Below are 15,985 nucleotides of genomic sequence, written 5' to 3'. Positions count from 1 at the left end.
TACTCCCTATTTCCAGATCACAGGAAGGTAGCAACATAAATGAAATTGAAAGCTCCATTGAAAAGCACAACACCCGAGGAAAAAAAAAACTGGTTCAACAGAACACAGAACAGGCACTGAAGTCCATCTCAATGACACCTTTTAGATTTACCTGTGTAGAACTTTATCTGAGGATTATCTTGAGTAAATCAAAGAAGTAAATAAAATCAAATTTTGCATAGAACTTTTTAAAATGGGTACAAAATTACTTATAAAAAGAGATATAAAACAACAGGGAACCTTAGTAGGGTATCTTGAAAATAACTGAAGCTACAACAATAGAAAGGGGAAAGCACTTCAAAAGTAGGTTTTATTGATACAAATAAAACTTAATTAAAACAAAAACATGAAGCAAACAGCCAAAAGGGAATAAAAAGTGTTGGTGTAAACAAAAAGCAAGTTATAGACATTTTAACTTGAGGATGATATAGGACCAGCTTAATTTGCACAAAAAGCAAAATATTAGACAGTCTGCATAGAAAAATCTCTATATTTCCTATTTAATAATATATAACTTTCTTATATATTTATTATATAAGAAAGTTATATATTTCTTATATAACTTTATTGAATTGTTTTCTTCTTTTTTAATTTTATTGTGTCGGGGGGTGTAGCTCAGTGGTAGAGCACGTGCTTAGCATGCATTAGGCCCCGGGTTCAATCCCTGGTACCTCCAGTGTTTTCAAGCCATTGTGGCTTACTCGCTTTAATTTTATTACTATTACCATTTATTCACTTTGTATCCCACCTATAGCCCCCACTCTTATTCCCTCCCAATCCCATCCTCCCTTCCTCTTCTTCTCCCTCTCATGCCAGTCCCTCAGTCCACTGATAAGGGAGGTCCTCCACCCCTTCCATCTGACCCTAGTCTATCAGGTCTCATCAGGACTGGCTGCATTGTCTTCCTCTGTGGCCTGGTAAGGGTGCTCCTCCCACAGGGGGAGGTGATCAAAGAGCCAGCCACTGAGTTCATGTCAGAGACAGACCCTGTTCCCCTTACCAGGGAACCCACTTGGAGACTGAGCTGCCATGGGCTACATCTGAGCAAGGGGTCTAGGTTATCTCCAAGCATGGTCCTTGGTTGGAACATTGGTCTTTGCAAAAACCCCGGAGCCTTGATTTTTTGGTTCTGTTGCTCTCCTTGTGGAGCTCCTGTCCTTTCCAGGTCTTTCTATCTCCCACTTTTTTAATAAGATTCTCTGCACTCTGCCCAAAGTTTGGCTGTGAGTCTTAGCATCTGCTTTGGTACCCTGCTGGTAGAGCCTCCTAGGCATATATCCAAAATATGCACAAGTATACAGCAAGGACATTTGCTCAACCATGTTCGTAGCAGCTTTATTCATAATAGCCAGAACCTGGAAAGAGTCCAGATATACCTCATCAGAGGAATGTATACAGAAATTGTGGTACATTTACACAATGGAATACCACTCAGCAATTAAAAACAAAGAAATCATGAAATTTGGAGGCAAATGGTGGGAACTAGAAAAGATCATCCTGAATGAGGTGACCCAGAAGCAGAAAGACACACAGAGTATATATCACTTGTAAGTGGATATTAGTCATATAATATAGGGTAAACATACTAAAATCTATGCTCCTAAAGAAACTAAACAAGAAGGAGGACCCTAGGGAAGTTGCTTAATCCTCACTCAGAAAGCAAATGGGATAGACATTGGAAGCTGGAGAAAACAGGAAACAGGACATGAGCCTACCACAGAGGGCCTCTGAAGGACTCCACCTTTCTTGAAAATTTATTGCCGGTTCAGTGGAAACCTAAGCTTCCCAGGAGATTGAGCTTAATTGATATATTTTTAAAACATATTTTTGTGAACAGTATGCATCTGCTCATGATTTCCATGCGCCCCCCCCCAAAAAAAAAAAACCCTGACATTAAGGAAATAAGCCAATTTATTTCATTCTATGACATGCTATGCTTGCAAGTCACATTTATGCCAACTCAGTCTGAGAAGAACTCTAGTGTGTTTAACTAATCTCTAACAGGAATGTTATTGATGCCTTAATTGAAGAAGAGTAAGGGAGAAGCACTGGGGTTCAAGCTTTGGTAAGAAAACCATTCCAGGAAGTTCCATTGGCTTCTGGCCCAACTTTTGAAAACAGTGCCTTTCTGTTGAAAAGAAAGAAAGAAAGAAAGAAAGAAAGAAAGATGATATAAATAGGGATAAAGTCCGAAAACATCCTTGAATTGGAAGCCAGCTTCAGGCATGGACTCAACATTAATTAGGTTTCTGCCTTTGGGAAGCATGCCGCCCTTTCAGCTCTGAGGGGCTGAGCCTGAAATGTAAACGGACCGTCTAAACAATCTGAAGATGGAAAATGCCCCACGCTTTCCACTCTGTAGAGCGTGAACTTTGTGTTTAGCTTCTATGGATAACAGTTTTAGAAAATTTCTTTTTTGTTATATTTCCATGATATGTTTATGTATGTGTGACAGGAAAGGAGGTATGTCCAGGTCAGGACAGTTACCCATGGATGCCAGAGGCAGGAGAACCTTGGTGCTGGAGTGACAGGGCTGTGTTTTAGTCACAGAACACTCACACTGGGAAATTAACTGAGTCCCTCTGCATGTATGATCTTAATTACTAAGCTATCTTTCCAGACCTTGAATAACTTTCTTAATAGTACTTTTCTTGACAATTAGTTTTCTCCTGTATATTTAACCCAGTTAAGCTCCCTATTCTTCATCTAATAATACCCCTTGTAAAGATTATTTAACTTTTGTAAAACCATTTTCATGACATCTTTTTTTTTACTATTAATTACACTTTATTCATTTTGTATCCCCCCATAAGCCCCTCCCTCCTCCCCTCCCGATCCCACCCTCCCTCCCCCTTCCTCATGCATGCCCCTCCCCAAGTCCACTGATAGGGGAGGTCCTCTTCTCCTTCCTTCTGATCTTAGTCTATCAGATCACATCAGGAGTGGATGCATTGTCATCTTCTGTGGCGTGGTATGGCTACTCCCCCCCCAGGGGGAGGTGATCAAAAAGCAGGCCAATAAGATTATGTCAGAGGCAGTCCCTCTTCCCTTTACTACATAACCCACTTGGACACTGAACTGCCATGGGCTACATCTGTGCAGGGGTTCTAGGTTATCTCCATGAATAGTCCTTGGTTGGAGTATGAGTCTCTGGGAAGTTCCCTGTGTTCAAATTTTCTGGTTCTGTTGCTCTCCTTATGGAGTTCCTGTTCTCTCCAGCTCTTGCTATTTCCCACTTCTTACATAAGATTCCATGCACTCTGCCCAACAGTTGGCCATAAGTCTCACTTCTGCTTTGATAGTCTGCAGGGCAGAGGTTTTCAGAGGCCCTCTGTGACAGGTTCCTAGGTTGTTTCCTGTTTTCTTCTTCTTCTGATGTCCAACCTCTTTGCCTTTTAGGATGGGGATTGAGTGTTTTAGTCAGGGTGCTCTCTCTTGCTTAGTTTCTTTAGATGTACAGTTTTTGACATCTTTTATCTCTAAATAAATCAGTTAATGACTATTCAGTCTCCACATATTAAGATGCACAGGTTTATATTTCATTAACTGATCTCCACTACTGTTTTAAGTAACCATTAGTGATTATGACCACTCTTCCTGACTACCCTTTACTAGCTACTTCTTAAACACACAATGCCATTATGAAAAAATTTTGATAAGGTACATGTAGTTTTAACTTTTCATAACACATGGCCTTCTTGTTTGTCTATCAAAATCTTTGTCCCTCAATATTATGTAGTTAAAATTCTCATAAATATCAGCTGCCAATCACAATGGCATTTTACTGAACTCTAAATGCCACTGCATACGGTTCCATTCAAAGTTTAATAGAGCTTTGCCTCGTGACATATTACTTTATTGTTATTTAGACTCTAATTGAATGAAAACAAATTTTTAAAGATCTTTGGGAATTTATTTATCCTATAAACTAACATTAATGACTACATAAAGATGGGAGTTTTTTCCCAGTCTTAAAGTTTTCTTCTTTTAGTCATGTAAAAATACCTATTTCTAATAATAAAAAATATATTTTATGTAGTTTTAAAATAAAAATGAAAATCGAATAAGGTTCTTAGGAGCTTAATATACTCATCACAGATGCAAGCTTTTGGTTTTCTTTATACTACATGACTGCTTTAACAGTGTAATCCTTGAATTAATAAATTTATCTAAAATTATAACATTCATTGAGAAAGGTTTATGTTAATTTTGAGCCATGGTACAATTTGTTGCTATATTGTACCTCTGGGTTCCCTAGAGTAACAGCTAGATAGCTATCTAGGTGGAATTATTAGAATGATTTACCGCTGTGGTCTGTCAATAGTTGTCTATGAATGAAAGGCCCGAGATTCCAGGAGCTAGATGCCTCAGCTGGTCAGCAGTCTATTTCAGAATCCCAAAGAAGTAGGTGAAGAAATGGATTTGCTAGTGAGGGTAAGAACAAACAGGCAAAGAGAAAGAAGGATAGAGCTTTATTTTCCCATGGTATCTGTGAAAAGTCCTTGAGATTTAGTGATTAACACTTATATTATTTGTTTATCCCTGTGGGAGTTTGTTTTTTGTTTTTTGTTTTGTTTTTTTGAATTGTATTTTTTTCTTATCAGTTACATTTTATTAACTCTGTATCCCAGCCGTGTCCCGATCCCTCATTCCCTCCCAGTCCCTCCCTCCCTCCCTCATCTCCACCATGCCCCTTGCCAAGTCCACTGATAGGTGGGACCTCCTCCCCATTCATCTGATCCTGTTTTATCAGGTATCTTCAGGACTGGCTGCAAAGCTCTCCTCTGTGGCCTAACAGGACTGCTCCTCCCTTGGGGGGTGGGGAGGCCAAAAAGCCACTCATTGAGTTCCTGTTAGAAATAGTCCTTGTTCCCCTCACTATGTGAAACCAATTGGTTACTGAGCTACCTCAGGCTACATCTGAGCAGAGGTTCTAGGTTATATCCATACATGGTCCTTGGTTGAATGTCAGTCTCAGAAAAGACCCTGTGCCCAGATATATTTGGTCCTTGTGGAGCTCCTATCCTTTCCCCATCAGACTAACTCCCCTTCTTTCTTATGATTCCCTGTACTCTGCCAAAGGTTTGGTCATGAGTCTTTGCTTTGAAAACACTGCTAGTTAGAGTCTTTCAAATGCGCTCAGTAGACTCCTGTCATACATTCAATGCACATCCCATCTGTCTTTCTAAACGAGGATTGATCATCTTACCCCATGTCCGCTCTCTTGATTATCTTTTTAGGTGTACAGATTTCATTATGTTTATCATATCTTATAGGTCTATATAAGTGAGTATATACTGTGTTTGTCTTTCTCCTTCTGGGATATTTCACTCAGGATGATCTTTTCTAGATCCCACCATTTGCCTGCAAATTTCATGATTTCCTCCTTTTTGATTGCTGAGTAGTATTCCATTGTGTAAAAATACAATTTCTGTACCCATTTCTCCGTTGATGGACATCTGGGTTGTTTCCAGGTTCTGGCTATTACAAATAAAGCTGCTATAAACATGGTTGAGCAAATATCCCTTTTGTGTACTTGAGCAAACTTTGGGTATATACCTAGCAGTGGTATAGCTGGGTCTTGAGGAAGCACTATTCCTAATTGTCTTAGAAAGCGCCAGATAGATTTCCAGAGTGGTTGTACCAGTTTACATTCCCACCAGCAGTGGAGGAGGGTTCCCTTTTCTCCACAACCTCTCCAGCATGTGTTGTCCCTTGAGTTTTTCATCTTGGCCATTCTGATGGGTGTTAAGGTGATATCTCAGGGTCGTTTTGATTTGCATTTCCCTGATGGCTAATGATGTTGAGAATTTCTTTAAGTGTTTCTCTGCCATGCAATATTCCTCTGTCGAGAATTCTCTATTTAGCTCTGTTCCCCATTTTTTAATTGGATTACTTGCTTTGCTGCTTTTCAGCTTCTTTAGTACTTTGTATATACTCGATATTAGTCCTCTGTCAGATAAAAGGTTAGTGAAGATTCTTTCCCAATCTGTAGGCAGGCGTTTTGTTTTGATGACAGTGTCCTTTGCTTTACAGAAGCTTTTCAGTTTCATGAGGTCCCATTTATTGATTGTTGCTCTTAGAGCCTGTGCTGTTGGTGTTCTGTTCAGGAAGTTGTCTCCTGTGCCAATGAGTTCTAGGCTGTTCCCCACTTTTTCTTCTAACAGATTTAGAGTATCTGGTTTTATGCTGAGGTCTTTAATCCACTTGGACTTTAGTTTTGTGCAGGGTGATAAATATAGATCTATTTTCATTTTTCTGCATGTGGACATCCAGTTGGACCAGCACCATTTGTTGAAGATGCTGTCTTTTTTCCATTGAATGGTTTTGGCTTCTTTGTCAAAAATCGAGTATTCATAGGTGTGTGGATTTATTTCTGGGTCTTCTATGCGGTTCCATTGATCCTTCTTTCTGTTTTTATGCCAATACCATGCAGTTTTTATTACTATTGCTCTGTAGTACAACTTGAGATCGGGGATGGAGATACCTCCAGATGATCTGTTGTTGTACAGGATTGTTTTGGAGATTCTGGGTTTTTTGTTTCTCCATATGAAGCTGAGAATCTTTTTTTCAAGGTCTGTAAAGAATTGAGTTGGTATTTTGATGGGAATTGCATTGAATCTGTAGATTGCTTTTGGCAGGATGGCCATTTTCACAATGTTAATCCTACCAATCCATGAGCACAGGGGATCTTTCCATATTCTGATATCTTTTTCAATTTCTTTCTTCAGAGACTTGAAGTTTTTCTCAAACAGGTCTTTCACTTGCTTGGCTAGTGTCACCCCAAGGTACTTTATGTTATTAGTGGATATTGTGAAGGGTGTTGTTTCCCTAATTTCTTTCTCAGCCCTTTTGTCTTTGGTATACAGGAGGACTTCTGATTTTTTTGAGTTGATTTTGTATCCTGCCAGACCTTCAAAGAAGTGCTCACACCAATTCTCCTCAAACTATTCCACAAAATACAAACAGAAGGTACATTACCAAACTCATTCTATGAAGCAACAGTCACCCTGATACCTAAACCACACAAAGACCCAACAAAAAAAGAGAACTTCAGACCAATCTCTCTTATGAACATTGACGCAAAAATACTCAATAAAATACTTGCAAACAGAATCCAAGAACACATCAAAGATATCATCCACCACGACCAAGTAGGCTTCATCCCAGGCATGCAAGGGTGGTTCAACATATGGAAATCCATCAATGTAATCCACCACATAAACAAACTGAAGGAGAAAAACCACATGATCATCTCCTTAGATGCTGAAAAAGCATTTGACAAAGTCCAACACCCATTCATGTTTAAAGTCTTAGAGAGATCAGGAATACAAGGCACATATCTAAACATAGTAAAGGCAATATACAGCAAGCCTATAGCCAACATCAAACTCAATGGAGAGAAACTTAAATCAATCCCACTGAAATCAGGGACAAGACAAGGCTGCCCACTTTCTCCATACCTCTTCAACATAGTACTTGAAGTCCTAGCCAGAGCAATAAGACAACTAAAGGAGATCAAGGGGATACAATTCGGAAAGGAAGAGGTCAAAGTGTCACTATTCGCAGATGATATGATAGTATATATGAGCGACCCCAAAAATTCAACCAGAGAACTCCTCCAGCTGATAAACACCTTCAGCAAAGTGGCAGGATACAAAATCAACTCAAAAAAAAAATCAGAAGCCCTGCGGGAGTTTTTAAGTGAAGTAAAAATAGATATATCCTGGATAGACAAATTCTCTAGAGCTTTGTGCTACTGTCTGTACTCTCACGGAGTCTTACTTTTCCAACTCTATTGTCAGTGGAAACACATCTTTCTACAATTTTAACCCTCCAGAATTTTGGACTCATAAGAGCTCACTAAATCCACCAAATATGATGACCATAGTTTGTCCCCTGGGACCCACATTGTGAAAGTGATAACCCACCCCCAGAATTGTCTTCTAATCTCTAAGCGCATATGCTGTGTACAAATTACCCCCATGATAAATCTTTCTTCCTGAAAGGAAAGTCCTGAAGTGAAACACAGGAATTCTTTTCTACAAAGAAGCTCATTATGGCACAGGATATTCTAAGGGGGATGGGGAAGAAAACCTTCCATTCTGCAGGGACTAGCCATAATCTGAGGAAGTAAAGGATGCAAAAGATTTAGGAAGTTCTTGAAGCTGAACAGTTTCATGAGGTCCCCCCTCTCCAAGATTGTGGAAGCAGTAAGGACTGCTGAGAGACACTCTTAGAAAAGCTGGACTGCAAAGAAGAGACACAGCCCAGCAAGGCCAGGTATGAGGAACAGGGATCAGCTAAGAAAGGAAAAAGCAGAGACCAGTTCATCTTCAAGAATTTGTAGAGACAAGATGAACTGCCTAGAAGACTCTCAGATCACCTGAGCTCTCTGCAAGAGACAGAACAGCCAAGCTTCCTGAAAGGGGCAGAGAATAGCCAAGCTGCCTGGAAGAGACAGACCAATTGAGCTGCTTGGAAAGTTTGCTCTGGAACCCATGGAGCTTCCTGAAAGTTTTGCAGCGTGCTCCAGGTTTTCATCTTCCATTAGTAGCCACCCAGACTGGGCTGTGATTTTGGAGATGCAGCTGTCCTGAGACAGTAACTTCTATTTCTGCAAGTAAATTTGACCCATAGTTCTACCTGTAAGCATAACAATATAAAAATCTATGATTTGGATAATGTAAGATCAATGCAATACCATCAAGGCAATAAGTGATAAGAATTCCAGAAGTATAGCGTTGAACAGAAACAAAGTTTCAGTACAAGCAATGTGGAATCTATGAAGCAAGTCATGTTTGCAAAGTATTATTTATTCCATATATTCAGATACATCTATTAAAAGTATTCTGTCAGAAGTATGTTGGTGGTTTCTTCTAAAAGCTGCCCTTAGCTGATTAAATAGATTAGTCTTTTGGGGTGACTTTCCCCCACATATATGACAGTGCGTCCCTGTGTTTTCAGTTATTAACTGCTGTGTCAGCAGTGCTAGGAGCTAGGGGAATATTTTGTGTTGTCCCTTTACGCTCCGTCATCAGCTCTCTATATGTAAAGGCTTGTCCTTCCTCACCTGCCCAAAAGATGATTACCAGAAATTGCCATGTTAAAAGGCAAGCTGTTTGGTGAAGGTCATAATACTTCAATGCCGAAGGGCAGCCCAAAGAAAGGGATCTTGTGCCGTCCTGCTGCTGATTGGCTTGGACCAGAATGTGGCTTTTGGCAGAATAAAGAGCTGGCAGGAGGAAGAACTGCTAGAGGAAAGGAGGCAGTGAGAGCCACACGGAGAGACGGAGTGGCAAGAAGTCAGTTTAGGTTAGAGGCGAGCTGAGAGTATGCCCCAGCAAAACACCAGTAACATTAAATTATGCAGACGCCTCCGCATCTTTATTATTAAAGCTGAAGCAGGAGCCCCGAAAGCGCCGCAATATTAGTCATTTTCTATTTCTTGTGTTGGTTGAAATATTTCCAATAGTTGGGAATTATTAACATCAAAAATTTCAAACAAATATCAAAGGCAATTAAAAGAATATAAGTCACCCACCACAGAAACAAGCTTCTTATAAATCGTGATTTCTTCATTACTAGAAGTACTTAGCTTCCCAACCTAATAAATATTATTGAGAGTACATAATATGGCTCAAAGTTTGCTTTCATAATAAAGCTTATGTATTACATATTGCAGATTTATGAGTCTTCTAATATTTTACTTAAGAGCTTATAATCAAATAGATATAAAATTCAGAGGCCAAGACTTCTCATGCCCTGTCCTGTGGCCAGGACCAAGTCAACAAATTTCTCTTAGTTTCTGGTTTTTTGTTTTGTTTTGTTTTGTTTTGTTTTGTTTTGTTTTTTTGACCTGTCTTTTGTTGAGAGTGGGGTGTTAAGGATAGGAGCCTACCACAGAGGGCCTCTGAAAGGCTCTAACCTGCAGGGTATTGAGGCAGATGCTGAGACTCAGCCAAACTTTGGGCAGAGTGCCGGGAATCTTATGAAAGAAGAGGGAGATAGTAAGACCAGGAGAGGACAGGAGCTCCACAAGGACAGCAACAGATCCAAAATTCTGGGCACAGGGGTCTTTTCTGAGACTAATACTCCAGCCAAGGACCACTCATGGAGATGGCCTGGAACCCCTGCACAGAGGTAGCCTATGGCAGTTCAGTGTCCAAGTGGGTCCATAGTAATAGGGACAGGGACTGTCTCTGACAGGAACTGATTGCCCTGCTCCTTGATTGCCTCCCCTCGAGGTGGGAGCAACCTTACCAGGCCACAGAAGAAGACAATGCAGCCACTCCTGATGAGACTTGATAGACTAGGATTAGAGGGAAGAGGAGGAGGACCTCCCTTATCAGTGGACTGGGAGAGGGACACAGGTGGGGAAGAGGAGGGGTGAGATTGGGAGGAGAATGGGAGGGAGGTACAGGGGGATACAGAGTGAATAAACTGTAATTAATAAAAAAAATAAGCACTGGCAAAAAAATTTTCTCTGAGCTGCACTGAAATAAACTAGTAGCTGTCTTCAAGTGGGATATTGAGGATTTACTGTAAAAAGTATGAATTCTTTTTAGCACAAAATGATGACTAAACAAAGTACACATAGCCCAACTTTTATATACAAAACATTCTTCTTAGTACAAAGTGTGATAAGGAAATAAAACATAAACTCTAGAAAAAGAATTGTAGTTCCTGCAGCCATTCATTGTGATGGAATTGACTTAGAGCACCAGGGTCTGTTTCAGACAGACAGCAACTATTCATGATAAGTAAGAGTGCCAACAACCTTCTTTATCATGCCTTTATATGGCTTGCTTCATTTATTTTTGACGTCTCCTTCCCACAGGACTTTTTTGAGTCACTTAGCCTGAGCAACCTCAGCGGCATTTGTCTCTGCACAATATTTCTTTCTTATCATTTCACACTTCACATTCAGTGAGTTATTACATGCTTTGTTTTTGCGGTTCTTCTGTTAGCTGCACAGCACGTGTCTTGATGGGATTGGTCACCACTGGATTATCAGAATTGAGGCACATGGTAAGTAATGCATCAGTATTTGCTGAAAAGGGAATATGACTACATACAACTTGATAGTGCTTTGCTTTTAATAATGAAATACAAAATATGATGTTCTATTTATTATAAAAATATAAATGTACATATTTACTATATGAAATATGTAGCTTGAAAATTTCATTTTACTTCTCAAGCATTGCCAGTCGATAACACTACATTTCTTTTTTTTTAATTTAACTTTTATTAATTACACTTTATTCATTTTGTATCCCCCCATAAGCCCTTCCCTCCTCCCCTCCCGGCCCCCCCTCCCCCCCTTTCTGCATGCATGCCCCTCCCCAAGTCCACTGATAGGGGAGGTCCTCCTCTCCTTCTTTCTGATCTTAGTCTATCAGTTCTCATCAGAAGTGGCTGCATTGTCAGGGTTCTAGGTTATCTCCATGGATAGTCCTTGGTTGGAGTATGAGTCTCGGGGAAGTTCCCTGTGTTCAAATTTTCTTGTTCTGTTGCTCTCCTTGTGGAGTTCCTGTCCTCTCCAGCTCTTACTATTTCCCACTTCTTACATAAAATTCCATTCACTCTGCCCGACAGTTGGCCATCAGGCTCAGCATCTGCTTATAATTATCAATCTGCTCTTTTTTGCTTTTGGTAAGCTTCACCAAGTGATCAGGAAAATTCCAAAATCATTTTACTATGTAAATGTTTTTTTAATCTTATGACTGTGAACTTGGGATATGGCTCAGTAGCAGAGCTTGGCTCAGCTCATACAAAACCCTGATCTTAATGCTCACCAATGAAAACTAAACCAATATATAAAGAACAAAGCCTGGCATGATCTGCTTTGGGCTTTTTGCATGCTCTCTCTATCTCTCTCTCTCTCTCTCTCTCTCTCTCTCTCTCTGTGTGTGTGTGTGTGTGTTTTCAGCTATAACCTCCTTGTGTAGATTTTCACATCTATAAGTGCTTAACACCTGATTTTATGTCCATATAACTCAAAGGATGTTGTGATAATTATATAAGCAAATGGATCAGGATGTCCTCTAACAATTACAGTCAATAATTAAATTCCAGATCCTTAGAAAATCAGTCAGTGTGAAATATCTAATGGCATACTGTTAAAGACTGGATGATGGCAATTGGGAGTGTAGGTGACATTGTTTTCTAGGGCGTTTCAGATCATGCTTCTGATCTAAAACAGTGTTACTCATGTATATGTGAAATGTGCCAACAATGCTAGGAAAAGAGAAGTTGTTTCCTAGCAGAAAACATTGGCTAATCACATTAAAGTGAGAGAGAGAGAAACCTGAAATAATATAAAATTATTGTTCTGTTGATAGAAGAGGGCACACCACCTAAAAACTGACAGGGTTCAGAGACAGAATGTGAGTCACAGGTGTAGCTGAAGGTAGATTAATGAAAAGGTGTGTCATTCATTTGTTAAAGCTGACATGAATGAGGTATAATATGAACCATGAGATATGGCCTAGGGCTGACAATTACCTAGTTAAGACACAGTGTCAGTCAAATGGATTAGGTACATACAAAGGTGGGCTTCAGTTAAATGATGTGATTTGCAGAGATTCATCATTAATAAGAGTTAATGAATAACTGGGAGTCAATTTTTAGAGGGTAGAATTATTCTAAACATACATATATATAGTACATACATACTGTAAATAAGTAATACATTACATATTAAAATAAATATAAATCTTCAAAACATAATATTTGAAGTATGTAAATATACATTGAATATAATATTTATATGTATATATTATTTACAGTATTATATGTTATATTAATATAGTATATTATATACTATATAATGATATATAGTATATATGTTATATATACTATTTAATACTGTAAATATGTTATAAATATTATATATAATAGATGTTTTATATATATTAAAGAATGAACCCTGAAGATAAGGCTTTCATGTTTGTACTTCAGGTTTCCAGGAAACCCTTCCAGAGGGCACATTAATAGCTGCTCTGACATTTAGGAAGCACTAGGATTTACTAGCCTCACAGTAAGCAGGACTCAGATGATACATTTGGTTTTCATACAGTTTCTTCATTACTAACATGACAAAAGTCACTCAGATCGCATGTATATTTTATATCTAGTAGTATGAGAAAAGACTGAGTTTGTATTTTGTTGAACAAAATGAAAGGAGCATATTTGTGACAGTAGAACTCTCAATGACGTCTGAAAGTCGTCGTACAAAGTTTCAGGCAATGAGCAAAATTGATGGTGCGGGTAGTTAATTTCGCACTTGGAGGATTTAGGTAGTAGAAGTCCAGTGTGTTGGTGCCTAAGTATTAGAAGCATGATCTAAGTATGGAGAGGTCACCAGCTATCTCTCTCTATCTCATAAATCCCAAGTAGGGAGAAGTGGAACTGTCTATTCTTTTTCCTGGGGTGAGACTGCTTTGCTAACTATGCTCCCTGAGGAGTTTCAGTAAAACTCAGTGTGAAAAAGTAAATGATGTAGTTTCCATGACAATTCTGTCAATGGGGATAGGCTGAGTAAGGCGGTATAAACCAATAGCATCTCATTTTCTTTTAATTTTTAAAATAAAATTTGGCTTCTTAATACAGTCCTCAGAGGATGAAGCTAAGCTCCTAATTCTGAAGACAACACACACTTAGGTCACAGGGCTCTGATGATTTAAGTTAAATCTAACCTGAAAGCTTCCTCCCGTGGTTTCCTTTGCATAGTACCAGATAATATTATGTGAACTGTCAAGAGTGGGATTCAGTTAATATTTTACTCAGCTAAAGTGCTTATAGACCACAAGAATTACCAGAAGCTAGCATGGCAAGGCAGCCATAAAAGTACAAGAAGTGCCACTCACATGTGCGTGGTAACCAAGCCTTTAATTGGGCTTACTACCCACTCAACAGGAGAGAAATCATGCCTGATTCTAGAAACCTAGCCGACTTCCAGAGTCAAATGAGGTCTTGGAAAAAAATCTACTACTGTTGTTTTGCAAGACAAGCATAATTTCTTACTAAATTTTAAATCTTATTCTTTTTTTTCTTTTTTATTATTATCATTTATTACAAGATATTCAATTTGTATCCCAGCTGTGGCCCCCTCCCTCATCTCCTCCCAATCCCACTCTCCCTCCCTGTTCTCCCCCTATGCCTCTCCACTAGTCCACTGATAGATGAGGACCTCCTCCCCTTCCATCTGACCCCAGCCTATCAGGTCTCATCAGGACTGACTGCACCCTCTTCCTCTGTGGCCTGGCAAGGCTGCACCCCCCAAGGGGAGGTGATCAGAAAGCCTGCCACTGAGTTCATGCCAGAGAAAGCCCCTGTTCCCCTTACTAGGGACCCCCTTGGAGACTGAGTCTATGTCTACATCTAAGCCGGGGTTTTAGGTCCTCTCCATGCATTGTCCTTGGTTAGGGTATCAGTCTCTGCAGGACTCCCAAGGCTCAGGGTTTTTTGGCAGGATTGGTCTCCTTTCGGAGCTCCTGTCCCCTCCAGGTTTTTCTGTCTCCCCTTATTCTTACACAAACAGACAAGTGTAGCTAACATCCTTTATCAGTGAATCTTCTCTTTATAGCACATGGAGATCATCAAAGGAACCATAACTGGATATAATGCAGAGATTAATGTATCATGGTGATCCCAGGCACATTGGGTATATCTATATCACTGTCTCTGCATCTGTGATTCAGAGAACAACATGGGGGGGGGGCTGGAGAGATGGCTCAGAGGTTAAGAGCACTGACTGCTCTTCTGGAGGTCCTGAGTTCAATTCTCTGCAACCTCGTGGTGGCTCTGAAAAATGTATAATGAGATTTGGTGCCCTCTTCTGGAATTCCGGTGTACATGCAGGCAGAACATTGGATACGTAATAAAATAAATAAATCTTACAAAAAAAAAAAAAAAACAAGAAAAATAAAAAAACACTTCAATTTCAGAGAACAACATGGAAGAGTGGTAGAAAGACTGTAAGAGCCAGAACACCAAGAAGTCTGTTGTGATAGAGTATTTCCTATAAATGGTGGCATAAACAAGAGCTAAATAGTTGCAATATCAAATGATTTATTAATGTGAAAGAGGAAAAAATTCATATGGTCTCACATCTAAACAAAGAACTTCAGAAAACTAATTTACTGCTAGGAAAGAGAGAGTTAAGGGTTAGCCCCATTACTAGTTATCCATTATAGAGTGGTCGGTTCTGAAAGCATATGCACAAAATACAACAAAATAGACTCAGCATGTTATATTTATATAGTTGTACATACACATTCATAGACATATACATGTGTATGCGTGGAACAATACAAAGAAGAGGCTGTCAGTTTGAGAAGGAAGATGGGAGAAGGAGGGTGGCGCCTAGGAGGGGCTGGAGGAATGAAAAGAAAGGGGAAAATGGTATAATCCTATCTTAATTAAAAATGTATAGAACATTTTAAAAAGAAAGAAGAAAGGCACAAAAAGCTGTGGTATTAATTTTATACAGTTCCATGGCTCTAAAGTGTATGGAAAATACTGTTTTCTTAATATTGAGAGTTCTTGAAAAAAAATTTAAGAGTATTTCTACTTAACAAAATGGGTCTTTTTGTCAGTGGCAACTAAATATTTATGAAAACTTTACCATAAATTTGATGAAAAAGGATTGCTTCCTAAGATTATGACAGAACAATATAAATCCACTTCAACAGTGTATAGATATATAAAAAGACACTTCCAAAACCATGATATAGTCCATGGAAAGTATGTTTCTTATGTTGTAATCAATTTTTTTCTTCAATTGGCAATTTTTTTTCTCACTGTCAAGTTTTTGAAGTACAGTACGGGTATTGTGATGCTTTTTCTTCTGTGGTTCCTCCCTTTTATTCTATTTGCATTTTTATTACTGAATTAAAAAAAGTGAAGGGGAAGAGGGAGCAATGAAGAGAGAAGAAGG

The 15,985-nt window shown here is 39.1% G+C and overlaps 1 non-coding gene and 1 pseudogene across 1 annotated transcript; both read left to right on the top strand.

Moving 5' to 3' along the window:
* LOC129673285 (39S ribosomal protein L12, mitochondrial-like) overlaps positions 1-15,985 on the top strand; it is a 126,277-nt pseudogene that overhangs the window by 25,345 nt on the left and 84,947 nt on the right.
* On the top strand, positions 644-715 carry Trnaa-agc (transfer RNA alanine (anticodon AGC)). The gene has a single exon. It is a non-coding gene; the product is annotated as a tRNA-Ala (tRNA).

Source organism: Psammomys obesus, unplaced genomic scaffold (genome assembly GCF_907164565.1).
Source record: "Psammomys obesus unplaced genomic scaffold, mPsaObe1.curated_primary_1811, whole genome shotgun sequence".
NCBI classification, from domain to species: Eukaryota; Metazoa; Chordata; class Mammalia; order Rodentia; family Muridae; genus Psammomys; species Psammomys obesus.
The sequence above is the reverse complement of the archived record's forward strand: the minus strand, read 5'-3'. Positions and strand labels throughout refer to the sequence as shown.